The following is a 16,941-nucleotide window of genomic DNA, read 5'->3' as shown; positions in this document are numbered from 1 at the left end:
GTAATCATTTCAAGTGATCAAATATCATCTGTTGCAAGAAGCAAATACACAGCACAATGATAGTTATCGAGCTTACTCTCAGCGAAGCATATTAATCTTTTCTTTGGATTTTACTTTTGGGAGTAGTAATATCCTCTGACAGGACAATTCAGTTATCTTCAGCTGAGTTTCCAGAAGCAGCAGCATTTTTCCTCAGCAAAATTAGGTTCAACTGGTAGAATTTCAGCCTAAAATGATGTAGAGTCTTGAGGTGGACCTCATGCCTTTGCAGCAGGAGAAATTAGCTAGTATTTTCTTTCTCTTTATTAAGAAAGCTATTTTTGTCATCCACATTGGGCAACTGTATAAAAATAGGCAAGTATTGTATCTTGGCAGGATTAAATGAGAAGTATGTATGTCTTTTTTTCATATCCTTGAATATCAAAGCAAGACAAGCCTATTTAGGAAGTAGAATTTTATTACTTAACATATATTTGCATCCCGCAGTGAAGACATTCACTTTCATGGCACGTTTTCTCCCAATGGTTTCTAAATGCCTTGCAGCACTCACAAAGCCGAATTTTTGCAGTATTTTTCTGAGATGAAGAAGCATTATTATGTTTTCTGACATGAAGAAGGGGTTGCAATAGGGTGGCACAGCCTGAATCTGTAGTTCTGGTCACAAGAGATGGTTACATTTTTAAGTTCATCTGAAATAGTTTTGTGAACAAACTACAAGATTGTTTCTAGAAAGAGGAAAAGAGATGTGCCTGGTACTTGTTTAGAACAAATGTTTACTAAAATAAGCAGTTCCTCTTTAGGAGTAGAAGATCATTAAGCATTGGGATTTTTCTCCCTAGCTATGGATTGAGGGAAGAAAATGTTTCTGTGACAGCAGTGCTAAGCCTCCCCCAAGGACAGACTGGGATCCACAGGGGTAATTGTACCTGTACTGATCTGGCATCTTCCCTGAGCTTGGTCAGTGGTGGCAAGTGCAAGTGTTAACCTGGAAAACACTGAGAAACATCCCATTTCCAAGAAGATACAAAGAGTCAAATACAGAAAATGAAGTCAAGGTGAAGTCTAACAGATCCTCTAAAGACTCTTTAGGGTAAGGTAATGGGTAGTTGTGATACAGATAAATGAAGTAAGAAAAGGCGTTTAGGGAAAGGTATAGCTGGTTGATTTACTGGCAAAAATGTTCTCTTTGGGGTGTGCTAGTCTAAACTGCACGAATCTTCAGGAAAGGGTGAGATTTAGCATATCTTCCTCATGTAAAAACTGAAAACATTTGATCTGTCAAAGCATCTATTTTGATGTTTCAAGAATGATTTTTTAAATAAAAAAAAACTGGGCAGTGATGCGATCTCTGCATTTCCCTACATTTGTGTTCAAGCATTTCATATGTTACTTATGTGTCAAGTCTTAAGAATTTGTTGGTCAGTTTCAAATCTAGCAAAATTATGGAAAGCTCAGAGATTGGTCAGTCCCATTAAAATCACCAGCCAGGTAGTGCCCTCCTTTAGGGACAGACCTGCTTCATTAGCTTATATGTTGCTAGCAGAAAATTCATATGGAGACAGCCCTAAACACAATTCATTGTCAGTCATGAGAGTCAGAAGAAATCTATGTCTTGTTCATAAAAGCAACTTAAAATTTAAACCCTGCTTTGGGTTTGAAATGACCTTTTAAGAGTATAAGCTTGTATGATTCAATGACTTCAACCCTTTTCTTTGAAATCCTGAAGTCAAAGATTTGAAAATCTCAATATCTTAATGGGTTTTTGTCCTCTGGTGCAAGTGGTCAAGAATGCATTTTACTGCAAATTGAAGAACAAACTTGAAGCTGAATTGTAAAGTTGCTGTTTGGTCCAGCTGCATTCCCATTCATCCTCCTTTACATAGGAGAACCAAAGGCAGTCTGAAAGGCAGAGAGCCTCGGACTGACCCAGTGAAACGTAGTTGACCACTGGCACTTCATGCTATGGCAAACAAAACAAGAAACCCACCACTGAGGAGGAGCCTGAAAAGGCTAAGCATTGGTCTCAATGCGTCAGATTTCTGTTAAAGGAAATAGGCAAAATTAAGATGACAATTAGCCCTCAATCCTAAGATTACAAGCAGATTTGGATTGAAGAGGGGAAGGTAGAAACTTATTCCATGGGCAAATAATTATGTGGTTGTCTAAAGAGCAAGGTTTTTGCATTGCTTTTGATGCTTTTTCTATGCATGACAGAATGAAAGTTCAGTGGTCTGGGCTGGATTTCCTACATTCCTCAAAAGACCAGTCAGACCAAGTCTTTGATAACAGACTCATCAGTTTGGCAATATGGAGCTTGAGGAAATGTGCATAATTTTCCCTCCTATTTTATTTTATTTGACAACCTTTTTTGAAGATCAGAGCATACTTACAATTTTTATAGAACTCCTAAATCATTAAGCTTGCCACATATGCTTATAAATGGGTTTTGTAGTCTGTTTTGTTTTTTTTCATATGCTGGGTTTATGTCAGGTAACCTGGAATAAATGCAGGCTCCTGACTCCCACCTGATTATTAATATCCCCATGAACACTTGCTGGCAAACTAAATTAACTCTCTATGACTTGAAGTAGCCACTAAATAAGATCCATTTCCTTTTCAGATTTTGGACCTTTCTGGTCTAGTTTCAAGTCAAATGCAGTGTGTAAGTGATATATCAGCCTTGATAGAGGTTGATTTGGCTGTCCATCATCTTCAGTCTTCTTGGGCTCCTAGAGAGTACAGCTGCTTTGGTCAGCTGGAATTTGGCTATAGGATCTCGCCAGTTAAAAAAATGAAGGAGGACATGCCTAGAGCAGGTGCTAGCAAGATGTTTGAAAGGTTGCTATGAAATAATATAGATGGAACAATAGTAATGAACAGTTAAAACCTCAAACAGAAATGTTAAACCTAATAAGCCTAAAAATCTGAAGTGTGTCAGTTTTCCTGGTTTTTACATTTGTTGTTTTTTTTTAAACATCTTTCGTATTTGCAAGATCTCTAAAGACACCCGTGCCCTTTCTGGTAACAGGATAAATATGGTACTTACTGGAATGAGATCTCATTTTGTTCCATTTCAAACCAAATAAGTGTGCTTTAGAGATCATGGAAGTCTGTAAAGGGATTTGCCTCCAAAGCTAACAAGCCAGCCATGGAACAAAGGGAGAATAGCCCTAGTTTGAAGTCAGCATTTACCAAAACGCAGTGTGTTGGCACTCTGAGTGTCAGTTTTCCCTTTTGTAAAGCATACTGCAGGATTCTGGAGCAAGTGCCTCATGCTGTGGTGCAGCTGTCTACCTTTGCTCATCCCTTTTCTCCTCTAATTGATGTTCAGAGGAAATGGACAGCACGGACAGCCTTTGCTGCATCATTCTCCATAGCAGCATACAAGCATTTTCAAATGCACTCTGTGTGTCTGGTCATAGGAGTCATAGGAGAATGTTATTTCATTAGTAAATGCAAGAACTGCAGAAGGACTTCTTGTTAGCAAAATATCAAGCCAGAACCTTGGACTTGGGCTCCAGTTTATCCACTGAGCTCACAGCAGGGAGCAGTACTTGTGCCTAGAAGGGCCTAACTTCAGACCTGACTGAGCCAAGCTCACAGGGTATGTGCATCCCTAGTTTCAGCACAGTTACCCTTGTTAAAAAATAAAGGACCTGGCCATTTCCTGTGCTCTCTGAGGGATCTGGAAAAAAAAAGCCAAAAACCCCAACAAAACATAACATCCTAATTCACAAACTGTTCTGTTGTGTTTCTGCCTGAATCTCATCAGGCACTAGCTGGTGCCACTCTCAGAGCACTATTTCTTAATTCTCTCTTCTTCACTTCATACTTATCTCACTTTAGAGAGTGTGAAATTTTTCAGTTCATTATGTTCTGAACTGTTATTTAATTGAAGCCCCTAATGTTCAGTCAGTACACACTGCACACAGTCATTTAAAATATTCCAGCAGTGCACATTTTTTATAAGTGCTTCAATTGGAAGTGATCAAGGTTTGAGACTTCCAGCCTATAAAGGCTTCTGCTGTGGAAATGTGAAGTGCTACTCTCAATAATTTCAAACTGCTTCCTAAGCAAGCCTTCTGTTCTGACTCTCTTAAACTGCAGCATAATTTCTCAGCATGGTTTATGCCCAGAACCTTCATTTAATGGCTCACACAGAAAGGAGCAAGTTGCAGGGTCTGATGGAGCCTGCTAGCTGTGGAGCATGGTGGGAAGCCCTGCTCTCTGAACAGAGAGGCTGGGTGGGAGATTTTTGTTCCACTCACCCCATCTTGTCCAGAACTGCTGGAACAGAGTGACTGCCCCCACTGCCCTTTTTTCTGCATGGTGTGTGCCATGCTTGCAGCTTTGTCCTCAGCTCTATGGGACCTGGTGTGACTGAAGTATGAGCACAAAGAGTGTCTCTAAATGGATTTTTTCCAGTGACACGCTCTGAAACTCCAGTGTTGTAAGGTGGAGAGCACCTAGAAGAAACAAGGATGAGCCATGGCATCAAGGAGAGCAGATGACAGCCAGCTGCAGTGTCACTGCCCTGGAGTGAAGCTGTGGTGCAGGGAAGGTACTGACCAAGGATGAGGTACAGCTGTGCAGCTCCTTAACGTTTTCTTTCCCCTTTCTTTGGACATGGCTGCCACCTGTGACAGCACAGACTGCAAGCTCGCCTTTCTTCCCTTTTCCACAACCTTTGTGTAGATGACAAAAGAAATATGCTGGAGATGGTTGTCTTCAATCTTCCCAAGACTGATTCTGTGCAGCAAAGGAAGGGCTCTGCTTGTAAGGGAGAGAATGAAGTGCACCACTTTCCTTCTCCTGCTTCTCAGAGCAAATGATACACAAGAATCACCAGCTGTCTGTTGTGCAGGGACAGGCTAGTGGCAGTGGTAGATGAAGTCTCCACTACTTTTCATTATTCAAATTTAAAGCTGAAGAGGAGTAAAAGATTCCAGTTTTATTGAAAATGCTTGGTAATCTCTAGTAATGACCTAGTCTAACTAAAGAACAAGCACTTGTTAAAGGTCATTTTCCAAGTGCTGTCATCCTCTACTCTAATTAATATCAGCCATGTGTGATGTTGGCAGTGGCTTCAAATATTTTACATTGGGAAGACTGGACTTCCAGTGAAATTTTTAATGAAAAAATGTAAATTATCTCTCATGAATGCTGTAATCAAGGTATTCATTAGCTAACCCTGGACTACAGAGGAACACCTACAGAAATAATCTGTGAATCTTGGATACTATTGTAGGAGGGGGAAGTCTTCCAGACATAAGCCAGTAAGCTGCTATCAGTTAGGGACATGTCTAAAGAGCCATGGTTCAGGCAGCCAAAAAGACCATGAAAAAGACAAATTAAGCACAAGGGGGCAGGGTCTACACTACTGATGCTTAATGAAAGAGTAGAACAAGTAGCTCAGGAACCTGCAGATTTGGGAAACTCTTTCCTTGAAGATCCTTATCCTGATCCTTAAAAAGATTGATGAAAGCCCTGAAGCATGAACAGACACTATTATATCCTTTTCAGAGTGCTCTAAGAGTAACCACACCACCTCCAGATTTATACCTTGAGGTAGGAAGGGTTCACTAGAGCACTGACCCTGAATCCAGTTACCTGGCATATGTCCATAATGTACACTTGTCCAAGACAAAGACATCCAGTGTTGATACAAAGATAGGGGGAAATGTTGATTCGGTTGCTATTCTTGGCAGCTTGTTTCAATATTTGATGACTTTCACTTTCAAAAACAAAATTTTCCTATTGCTTCAGGTCCTAATGGTAGATTTTGTACTGCTTTGTTTTCCTGGATGCAAAAACTCTCTCTCTAGTCTCTGGCAATTTCCCTCTGTGAATATACTTGTATAGAATAGCCAAGTTTACCTCCCAGGCTTCTTCTTTTGATGACAGATGCACAGAAGGCCTCTTGCTGTAAGTTTCCTCTAGCCTAAAAGTGATTTTAGGATCTCCCCTCTGTGTTCCTCTAATTTTTCAGTCCTCCTTGATGATTCCTCCACCAGAATATATATGGTTGCTCATAACACCAATGCTGTTTATGGTGGTATTTCTTTTTGATTGCCTTTTTTCTGGTCAAATATCAAAGTTCTTCAGTAGTTCTCTATGTCTTAATGCTCCTTGGCACTCCAAATGGAGTTCCATGCTTATCATTTCAATCACTGCTATTGATGATACAATTTCCACAGTTCATAGGTGGAGCTTATACTCTGGTTTCTAGATATCTGGCTTTAAATTCAAGTACATTAAAAAATTCTCAGGTTTCATGACCCCATTTAACAAATATTTTGTTAGACAAGAATGTAAGAACTTCACAATTATCTTAACTTATAGGGCCTGCAATTATATCTTCTTCAATTTTTTTTTTTTAGATGAATTTTCTTATTTTCATAAGTCCAGTGCTGGTATTTTTTTAAATCTCCTTAAGTTCATGTGCTGCATGCCATGATTGTACAAAAAATTCTATAGTCAAGTTTAATGTCTCCTGGAATATTTTTACTTACATAGATAAAAATAGGGACATGTTCTCCAGTACATTTTCTTGGAACAGAGATTGCTAAACTCCACACTTTTCACATTTAGTCATAATTTCAGAAAAACAACAGAACATAACTTCTTGCAAAGTTTATGAAGTTCAGCTCCAAATTCAGTTTTCTCAATAGTGGGTTGAATCAAAAACTTGTCTCTCCAGGTACTTCCTCTCTTTACTGTACAGGACAAGGACTGCACAGAATGAGTGTTTGTACTCTTGTTAAATGTCTTCATGCTCAGGAAGTAGTTTGTACAGCCATTCAGTAAGGAAAAACAGGGATCATCTGCACTAGGCAATTCTTGAGGTAGGCATCTCGGCAATGATCTGAGAGAAATGCCTCTGCTCAGGCAGTGTCAGGCCAGAGATGTTCGCAAACTGTGGCAGAGCTGTAGAGTTTCTTGCCAGGGTCTGTACAAGCCTTCACAATCAAAGAATCATAGAATGGTTTGGATGTAAGGGACCTTAAAGGTCATCTTGTTCCAAACAGCTGCCATGGGCAGGGAGACCTTCCACTAGACCAGGTTTCTCAAAGCCCCATGCAACCTCGCTATGAGCACTTCCAGCAATGGGACACCCACAGCTTCTCTGGGCAACCTGTACCAGTGCCTTACCACCCTCACAGTGAAGAATTTCTTCCTAATATCTAATCTAAACATCTCCTTTTTCAGTCTGAAGCCATTCCTCCTTGTAAACAGTTCCTCTACAGGTGCCTTGTACCCCTTCAGGAACTGAGACGCCTCAATAAGGTTTCCCTGAAGCTTTCTCTTCTCCAGGCTAAATATCCCAATTCTCTTATTCCTTCCTCATCAAGGAGGGACTCCAACCCTCTAATCATCTCTGTGGGCCTCCTCTGAATTCACTCCAACTGGCCCACATCCTTCCTATGTTGTGGCCCCAGAGCTGGGTGCAGCACTCCAGGTGGGGAGTCTGAGGGCAGAGTCAAGGAGAGTCACCTCCCTCCACCTGCTGGTCATGCTGGTTTTGGTGCAGCCTGGATATGGCTGTGTCTGTGGACTGGGTATTGAAGTTCACTTGCAGAAAAGACCGTGGCCATGAGTGACCTGAAGTTGTGCAAGAAGGAGTAGGATCTGGTCTGAGTGATACTGAGTGATACAAATGACAGACATGAGGAGCAGAGGTGCAGTCCTGCCACCTCTCTTCATGCTAAGCCAAGATTTTCATGTCCTCTGTAGTTCAGACATTTTTTTCTCAATTCCTCCTGCATTTTCATCCAGCCACTCCACTGTGTACCTGCCCTCACAGATGCCGTAGTCTCTGTCCTTCACATATGTCCTTCACACATATCCCACACAGAATCCAAACACAAACCCAAGAACCTAAGTGATTTAAAAGTGTGAAGTATTTCCCAGTTTTCATAGACATGTGATACATATTTTGGTGTGCACACATAGATGCCAGCTTGTAGCAGCTTCTTGTGATGTTGAAAACATATATGGGTAAGTTTTGCAAACAGGTAGGGAAGGAAAATGTAGCACTGGTTATTTGTATTGAACTGTTGTGGGAGGCCATGGCAAACTGGCAACCTGTTACACTAGAACCAAATTCCAGAGAGCTCATAGCTTCATGGTCTATCATTGTTTTGTGTGAAGGCTGCACTTCACTGTTCCAAATCCCAATGACAAGTTGGCCAGTGAGAGGTGTAAAGCTCCAGAAGAGAAGATTTCTAAATGAAAGACAACAACTCTTTCTAGTGTGTTTGTCCAATTAATATCCAAAACCTCTGGTTCATGCTAAAAATATTATGAGCTAATAATCTCCATTTCACCATGAGGATGTATTTGTATCAGAAACTTGCAGTGTTTCTCTCAATGACAGTTCTACATAGCATTTAAAAAAAATATATCTTGGAAGCAGTTTGATCTGTATTTGGCTAGGATCACACAAAACCACTACTGGCACTGTGAGATTAAAATTTCTCCTTATTTTCCTCCAAAGCATATACCAAACTCTGGAGTCCATTGTAACTACCTTGTGTCTGAATCACAGAAACCTTAGTGTGTGGTTACCTTGGAACAGCTACCCTAATTCCCAAGATGGATGGCGTGCTTACTGTACCAAGAATGTTCAGGAACCTCTGGATTAATAAACCTGATTCTGAAGATTCTGATTTTCATATTTATAATCCCATTCATAAACTCATAAATTTGCTGTTTAAAGTCTGTTATGTTTGTTGATCCCACTGCCTGTACTTAGGACTTGCTTCCCAAAGCCGTCTTGATGTGGATGGGAACACCAACTTCTTCTGCTATTGCAAATGGGGGTCTTCTCCAAAACACCAAGAATGCTTTGAGAAACATCTCTGTCTTACATGCTACATGTTAATCCTGAGGCTGGTTTCATAGAAAGAAGGGAAAATACTATCAAAATGCAGTGAATGAATGCATATCCATCACACTGTACTTACAGGTAGAATTAAAGGACAAAGGCTCTGTGAACTGCCATGTCCACACTGCCTTCACATAAATTCCTTCTGCCTTCACACTGCTTTGAGCATCAGCATTTGAGCTTATTTATGGGGAGAGAATTCCACTAAAATACACATTTTTACATGGAGTGACATACATACATAGGGAAGAGCTTATGTACTCTTCTCTAGCAGAGAGATGTAAAATCCAGTTGAAATCTATATGAGATGGATATCCCTGTGCAATATTTTTTTTAATTTATTTTAATGTGCAGATTTCAGTAGACCTTTTTGGTCATAAAGCCCTGGGAAGTTTTAACATCTGTAAATGCCTGAGCTGTCCAGGATCCAAGTTGCTCGGGAGGTGCTGAGTGATGCTGAAACAGTATCTTGCAGTGGCTTAGCTGATGAAATTACCATGGTGTGTGAAGCTGGCACTGGCCAAGGGCAGGACCCACAGTGATAATCGAGTATCTCAGCTCTTCCACTATACTCTGTGAGCTCAAGGAAGGTGATGTTTTTCTGTGCTGGCTTCTCCACCTATAAAATGACATTTTGAGCTAAATGCTTTGAGAGTGACAGATACTGTCCAAACTTTCCCTGGAAAAACTGAGCAAATTTGGTATCTAGGATGTAGTAGAGTTAAGCCCCGTTTGGTAATATGGAGTGAGACAGCACTGCTAATACTGGGATAGAAGCACCCTTGAAATCTCTGCAGTTTCTTCTTGCGACTGACGAGTTTTGGCTTAAGGCTACAGTGCCAGTTCATGGAGTGAGTAAGAAATGTGTCTGCTGAGATATGGCCTAAACTCCTTCCCACAGGAAAATGGGCAACAATGTTTGTAGCCACTTGTGAGACACAGGGCCACATACCACAGCAAATCACAGAAGCATGGACAGGCTGGCACAATGGTGCTTTGAGCAGAGAAGACACTGTGGACCTGCATTTCAGGAGTGGTGTCCACTCACACTGCCATCCCAGCCATGAAGAGCTGTGGGTATTTGAAAACCTTGGTTAAAACCAGGGACAGAAATGTTGGAACCAGTCACTGTGGGCAGGATGACTTCTGAAGAGCCATGGTAGCCCTCCAGCCCCAGCACTATCCCAATGCAAACAAAACTAGTGCTTCTAAACTAAACTCTTGCTTTTATCTGAAAATAATTAGCTGAAGAAAAATAAAACTCCTTCTGTCCTTGCAAAGCTGCGAGGGAAGGGAAGTGCATCTAAGATTGCTTCAAATGAAACAGTGAGGCTCAGAGGAACCAGAGACCTCTGCTTGTATGCTGCATTCCTTACTCCTGAGACAAGTTTATGAAGGAATGGAGTGTCTTTAATCATTTAATTTGGCTAATTTAAAACTACATATGCATAATTTATTTACAAGAGAGGTAAAACCCTCTAATTCCTGCATTTATTATTGTAACACACAGTATTAGAGTGATTCTTTTTTTTTTACTATTGAAATCTGCACACTGCCTGAGAGTGTTAGTGTGCTACACATCATGCCTGAGTGAGTGTGTTTGAGGGGTTTGGGACTCCAATTCACATATACCACCCTCCATAAATTATGTACTTTACTTCTATTTATATGCGAAGGCGTTGCAGAAATTATAATATAAATTCATTTATAGGGCTTTCATTCCCAGCAATTGTTTTATGCCCTTTCTTCCAAAGGAAAAAAAAAACCAACAAAAAAAAGGGTTTTTCCCACTCCAGTGGGGGTTTCAATTTTGGTAATACTGCAATAGTGCCTTATGTTAAAGGTGCATTTGGCTCATTCACACCAAAACCCAGGGAACCAGCCTTGTTGAAACTACCTCCAAATACAATTTATGCAATCTATTCATGTAAGTGGGACACCTTTTCTAATTCCAGCTCATGGGAATTTAATTGCCAAGTTTGAGCCTTTGTCAGGATAGCTATCATTTTTCAAGGACTTCATGGAAGGAAAAAGAATTCAGTGAGGTCCAGCTCTTTTACAAGGCTTGACAACTATTCTGACCTTCTCAGAGTGTAAGACGTGAGAGCCCCGAAAGACCTGGCTGAGGCAAAGTGAGAGAATTGATTCCAGAACTGCCTCATTCACAGGTACCTTTAAATTATATTCCAGCTTGACCCAGAAGGTTTCTGCCATGTAAGTATCACCCCACTCACCTTTACATAGCTGAATTTCCCCTCATTCCTTTGCTGACCTGGGCTGTACTTTGTGCAGCCAGCTTCACTGAAGGCATTGTGTGTCCACCATAATGCCTCTCATCACTAATTCACAGTCCCTTGGCATGTATGAAAGCTTAAATTATTTTCTGCAGTGTGCATTAGCTTGCACATGTCTACACTGAATTTCATCTTCCATCATGCTGTCTGGTCAAGTCTTTCTGGAACATGTCGTAGCTCCCCATAGTCTTGAGTAACCTAAAAAATTCTGTGTCGTCCAGACATTTTGCTAATTCACTATTTACATACCTACTCCCAGGTCACTAAGAAACATCTCTTACTACAAACTTTGGGCTGACAGGCATAAATTCTTAATGTGTATTGAAACCATGAGCCAATCTAGGGCTATTTCTTAGTTGGATATATTCGAAGTAGCTTTTAATGGCTTATCAGTAGGTGTTGAAGGCAGTGAAATCTGTGACAGCATTGCAGGTTCTGCTTTCTTCAGCTGGGGTTGCTAACAGGGACTCTGGGGCTGACATTCTGCTCCCCTGGGTGGGAACCTAGCTCTTCTCTAAATCTGTATGGGATTTGAGCCTCTTCCATTCACTGTATTTTTCCTCTGCAGGAAGGACAACTCCCACAGGCAGCAGCAGCCACTCATGGTGCAGAAGGAGGTCTCTGTTCTAGGAAATTGGGTTGACCCATTCCCCTGGAGCTGGTTGGCACAAGAGGAGGAAACAGGAGCTAACAGAGAGCAAGACCATGCACAGGGGCAGAAGAAAAGATGTGGGCCAGTCCTGGCTGTTAGTGGGCCTCCCACCAAGGTTATCTCCCCCAGCTCTGCTTGTGTGGTTACTGATGTGCCCCTCAGAGGGGTCCCTGTCTGTTCTCCTTAGAAATGTTAAAGGCATTATATGATGATGTGGCTCTTTTTCCCAAAAATGGGTGATGTGCCATGTAGAACTAGCAGGTACAATGTCTGACAGTGTCCCCTTGGAAGAAATTGTGGCATGGCCACATCCTTTTAATGTGAGATGCACTTCAAGAGAGTCATTTAACCCACATGGTTCCTTATATGCCATTGTAGAAACTTTTACTTTGTACATATTTTCTACTTCTTCTTAAGCTATAGGAATAAATGTCAGTACTTGTAGTGACAAAGAGGGAGATTCTTTAGGCTATAGGCTGCTTTGGAGGAGAGGACAGGATCCGAACAAGGAAGGTGATGTAGGAGGAAATGTTGGCTTTTGAAATTTTAATAAGTAAATTTTACAGAGGAGGATGAATCTCCTTTTCTCTCTCCCTTCAAAATCATCTTAAATTATATATCTGAGGGTTGTTAGCTCTCCTGGCAATGCCAGCACACCCCTGAAAAGGTTACCATACCTGCAGGTATGTCCAGCAGCAGCAAAGAGAACACATGAGCTGAACGCTCAAACAATGAATGGGTGCCACTAGAAATGATGCTTTGTTGACAGCAATAGAATGGTATATGTTTCTTAGAGGTATTTGTCATTCCAGGGTATACGCAGGCTCAAGTATATGAAACTGATTTAGATTATGGTCGGCAACACTTAGGAGGTTATCTTTGCAATCAGAATTAAAAAAAGCTTTTAATTACAACCACAGTAATAATATCAAGCTGGGGCAAATCCTATGTTTAATCCTGTACTACTGCTCTGGAATTCTGCCTGGTTTGATATTTGTCTCTCTGTCTGGTTCCTCATGAAATCACTTCCTGAACTGGATGTTTTTGCTACAACCACTTTTGCAATAAAATAATGGAGAACAATATGTCTCTGACACACTTGGGAAAACACTGCTCTGCCCACAGACCCTACATGAACACAGGGAGAAGAGCACAGACCTGCATAGGTACTTTTATAAACCCTTGCTCATTCCTACCCTGGTAAGGGACCAGGGTCCCACAGCCACCAGCTCAGACCTCTGGTGAAACCAGCAGCAGAGCCCCCCCCTGCTGTCCCAGCAGCACATCAGATATAGAAGAAGACAAAATCTGTTTCCAGCTTGTCAACACTCCTGTATGAAGCAATGCCGGTGTGATCTCCTTGCTGTGGTGCCCAGCTTTCCACACGTGGGCTGCACTGATTCCGAGTGCTTTGGCAGGGACCTGGTAGGTGCTGTTATTCCTGGGAAGGGGCTGTGCTGCAGGTGCAGTGAAGGCACCTGCTTCCCCCAGAACCTCTTCAGTCACCTGGTTTCCAGCCTGGAGGCTTTGGGCAGCTCTGATTTAGATTACGTCTCCCACATCATCCCATACTTCATCACCCTCTCCACCCTCCGTCCTGTCCTCCAGCCTTTCCTCTCCCCTCCTGCCCTCAGCCACCCTCCAGCTTCCTCCCTGTCCCTCCAGCCATCCCTGTCTGCATTCCTGTCTGCTCTGTTTGCCTCCCACCTCAGCATCCCACAGGCGGTGCCTTTCTGCAGATGGACTGGGACAGTCACCCACGGCTCTCCATGGGGCACCGGCTCCCAGCGAACATCAAGGGGCCTTTTCTCTCCTCTCTTTTAGGCGATTTGCAGCTCCTGGGGGCTCCATGAGCACTGGAGCAGTCCCAGCGAGCTGGAGGTCAGCAGCACATCCCTCCAGAAAGATTTTGTTTGGGGGCGAGGCAGACAGGGTAGACAGTCTGAAGGTGGCCTTATTAAAGAAGGGTCTTTGAGGTTTGTGGCTGTGCATGAGGTGGTGGGAAGGAGAGCAAGGGACAGGAACCCCATGGAACAGGATGCACATGTGGCTCCAGGCTTTTTGGGAGATGCGGTTTCAGCTATGAGCCGAGCCATTAGACACTCCAGCACTGCCCTGTCAGAGCTTGGAAATAGGGCCAGCCCCTGCTCCAAGGAAGCATACACTCCCTTTTCTTCCCATGGAGCCCCGGCCAGGCCTGCCCTTACTTGCTTTCCAGAGGACTGCGAGCCCTGGAAGTGGCTTCGCGGTCACACCAGGCAGGAGCTGTGCCATGGCCTCAGCCCCACGGCGCCAGGGAGAGCCGGCAAGTCATGGCCTCGAGAGCCCAGAGCCGGCCGATCCCAGCCCCAGAGCCGGCCGATCCCAGCCCCAGAGCCGGCCGATCCCAGCCCCAGAGCCGGTCCTGGTCCCCAGCCCCAGAGCCGGTCCTGATCCCCAGCCCCAGAGCCGGTCCCGGTCCCCAGCCCCAGAGCCGGTCCCAGGCCCAGAGCCGGCCGGTCTCAGCCCGAGAGCCGGTCCCGGTCCTGGTCCCCAGCTCCGAGATTCGAGCTGCGCTTTGGTACAGCAGCAGGAACTTCTCCCGTGACATTTTCACAGCTCGGGAAGGAACAGGAGGGATTGATGACTCTGAGCCCAGGAAAGACAAAGAGGTGATACTGCCCTACTGGGCTTTGATAAACCCAGGCAACCAGCCACCACTTGTTCTTACAATCCCTCACTCCCACATATGCATGAGAAACGCTATTGTGGGGCTTTTTCAACATTACTGCATACTTATTAACTGACGTGCTTTTGTTTTCTATCAAAAATCTTGTTTCTAAACCTCTCCTTATAACTCACCACATAGACACATGCACATACTAATTTTTCTGTCAAAGAAATCAGTACTGTAACATTTGAAGGGGAAAGTAAAAGACCATTTTAAACCACTTTTTTTTTTTTTTTTTTTTTCTTTTCACCATTTTCTTTCACCAAATTACTCTTCAGCTCTTAATTTCACAGACATTGTGCTCAGTTTCAGTAGCCTGCAGAGGAATGTGGAGGTGTGAATGGGCAAGCTTTTGCTAACAAAACCCTCTTCATTTTTTTCTCATAAGCATAGTGTTTGCACCTTGCAAACCTGACACTCCTATTGAGGCACAGATTTGTAAAGGTATTTTGGCATCTCACTCCCGGTAAGTCAGACTTGGAGATTTGGCTTTTCCAGTATGATAGTTTGCTCTTTTATTAGTTGAATTTTCCTCCTGTTGGAGAAATGGCAAATCTGATTTGACTTCTCTGGGGGCAAAATCACAGAAGCACAAGGCAAAATCCTTTAAAAATGTTACCTAATTAATTCTCTCAGATATCTGTCAGGAAAAACAGGCACTTTGAATCATTTTCTCCCCACAAAGCAACCAGCTCAGAATATGAGAACCCACTTCTAATTCAGGGTGATGCCTACCTGGCTGGATGCAGCAATGTGCAGATGTATTGAAGAAAATGTGCCACAGCAGCTTCCTAGCAGGACTTCACAGCTTCCACCCCCTGAGTGCTTTTTAAGCACTAACTCAGTAATTATGCATCATGGACAGGCCTACTTTTTTGCCATCACTTCTACATTTCACTGCAACTTTGCAAAATGATCAAATGATTGAGATCTGGAAAGTTCATGCTCTCTGTCCTGTATTCGGGCTATTGCACGACACTGCTGTGCCATTGAGTCACTTAGTGAAACTAATTGTCTTTGCTGTGTCCTGCCTAGAGGTCCACAGGGAACTGGACCCTCTTGTGCTCACTTCTGGATAAGCACACGATGTGAGTCCCCATACTGATGAATATATTACTTAAATGGAAAAAGAGACACAGAGAGAGCAGGGACACACAAAGGAGTGAACAATACATGAGCACAGAATGCCAGGTCACATCAGTGGGCATATCAGCTACAGAATGTCCTGCTCCCACTTGAGGCCAATGATTGGAATACTTTTCTCATAGGTGGAAGTCTGTTGGATGCACAAGCCACAGCTGAGACTGCAGCTCGTGTGTATCTGAAGAGATTGTCAGGCTGGAGATGCTCTGCTTGCTGTGTCCTGTAGGATGCTGCATCTGAATAGCAGCATATCTTTTGTGCCAGGCATCTCCATGATGGAACCTGAGACATTATAATTCCAAAATACCCACCAGACCCCAGAAAACTGATGAAATGCATTTGAAATAGCAGAATTCTGATGTGGTCAATTAACCCCCTGTTGTGTAGAACCCTGATATCTCTGTATAAATAAAATAAAAGGCAATAGTGTTGGATTGATGGCATAGCTGGGGAAGAAAGCAGCGATACCATGAGATAGTTCCTTATGAATTATTTATTGGGTGCTGTGATCAGAGCTCTGTTTAGCCTCTGTCCTGCTCTAGGTCATCACACGCATACACCCCATGCCCTAACTCAGAGCATTAAGCAGCCATGCCAAAGACAGGATCTTTGCATGACTGCCTCCAGATCCCAACACATACCCGTGTAGCCCCTATAATGGACAAGCACATGTATTATTAAGCAGCAGAAAGCACTCGTACAAGGCTGACGGCACACATGACTTATTTACGCTGACCTAAAATAGCAGCACTTTAAATGATACAAACACAGAAGACTTTAAAGTGCTCCATGGAGATTTGTGAATACAGGAGAACCCTTTGGCTAATCCTGAAACATTGTTTTCTAAAAAGTAATCTGATTTTCTTTTATGCACCTGCCATTACTTTCCCTACCTAGAAGTGACTTCCTTTGGTTTTCCCTATATATTGGATTATTAGCAGCTCAGTTATTAACAATCCTCCCACTTTTGTTGGCAGATGCAGCCTTTCAGAGCTGACAGTTCCTAAGGGCTTAGGAATACTCTCCCGCAGGCTTGCAGGGTGGAGGATTCGTGGGGTTTTCCCTTCTTTTAGCTGAGATTCCTGATGGAAAGTGGCTTTCAATGGCCCCGCTTCAGCTATGCCCATTGGCCAGGCTTGGCACATTTTGTCCCCACTGTCACTCGGTGTCTGTCTGGGGACAGGGTCTGTGTGCCCAGATGAGAAGGGAGGTCACTGCCAGGATGGCTGGGACAGACTCCTGGGGGTGTGCCAGG

Source organism: Pseudopodoces humilis, chromosome 7 (genome assembly GCF_049639895.1).
Source record: "Pseudopodoces humilis isolate 2021_Gansu_Grassland_sample_001 chromosome 7, ASM4963989v1, whole genome shotgun sequence".
NCBI classification, from domain to species: domain Eukaryota; kingdom Metazoa; phylum Chordata; class Aves; order Passeriformes; family Paridae; genus Pseudopodoces; species Pseudopodoces humilis.
This window is presented reverse-complemented; position numbering follows the sequence as displayed.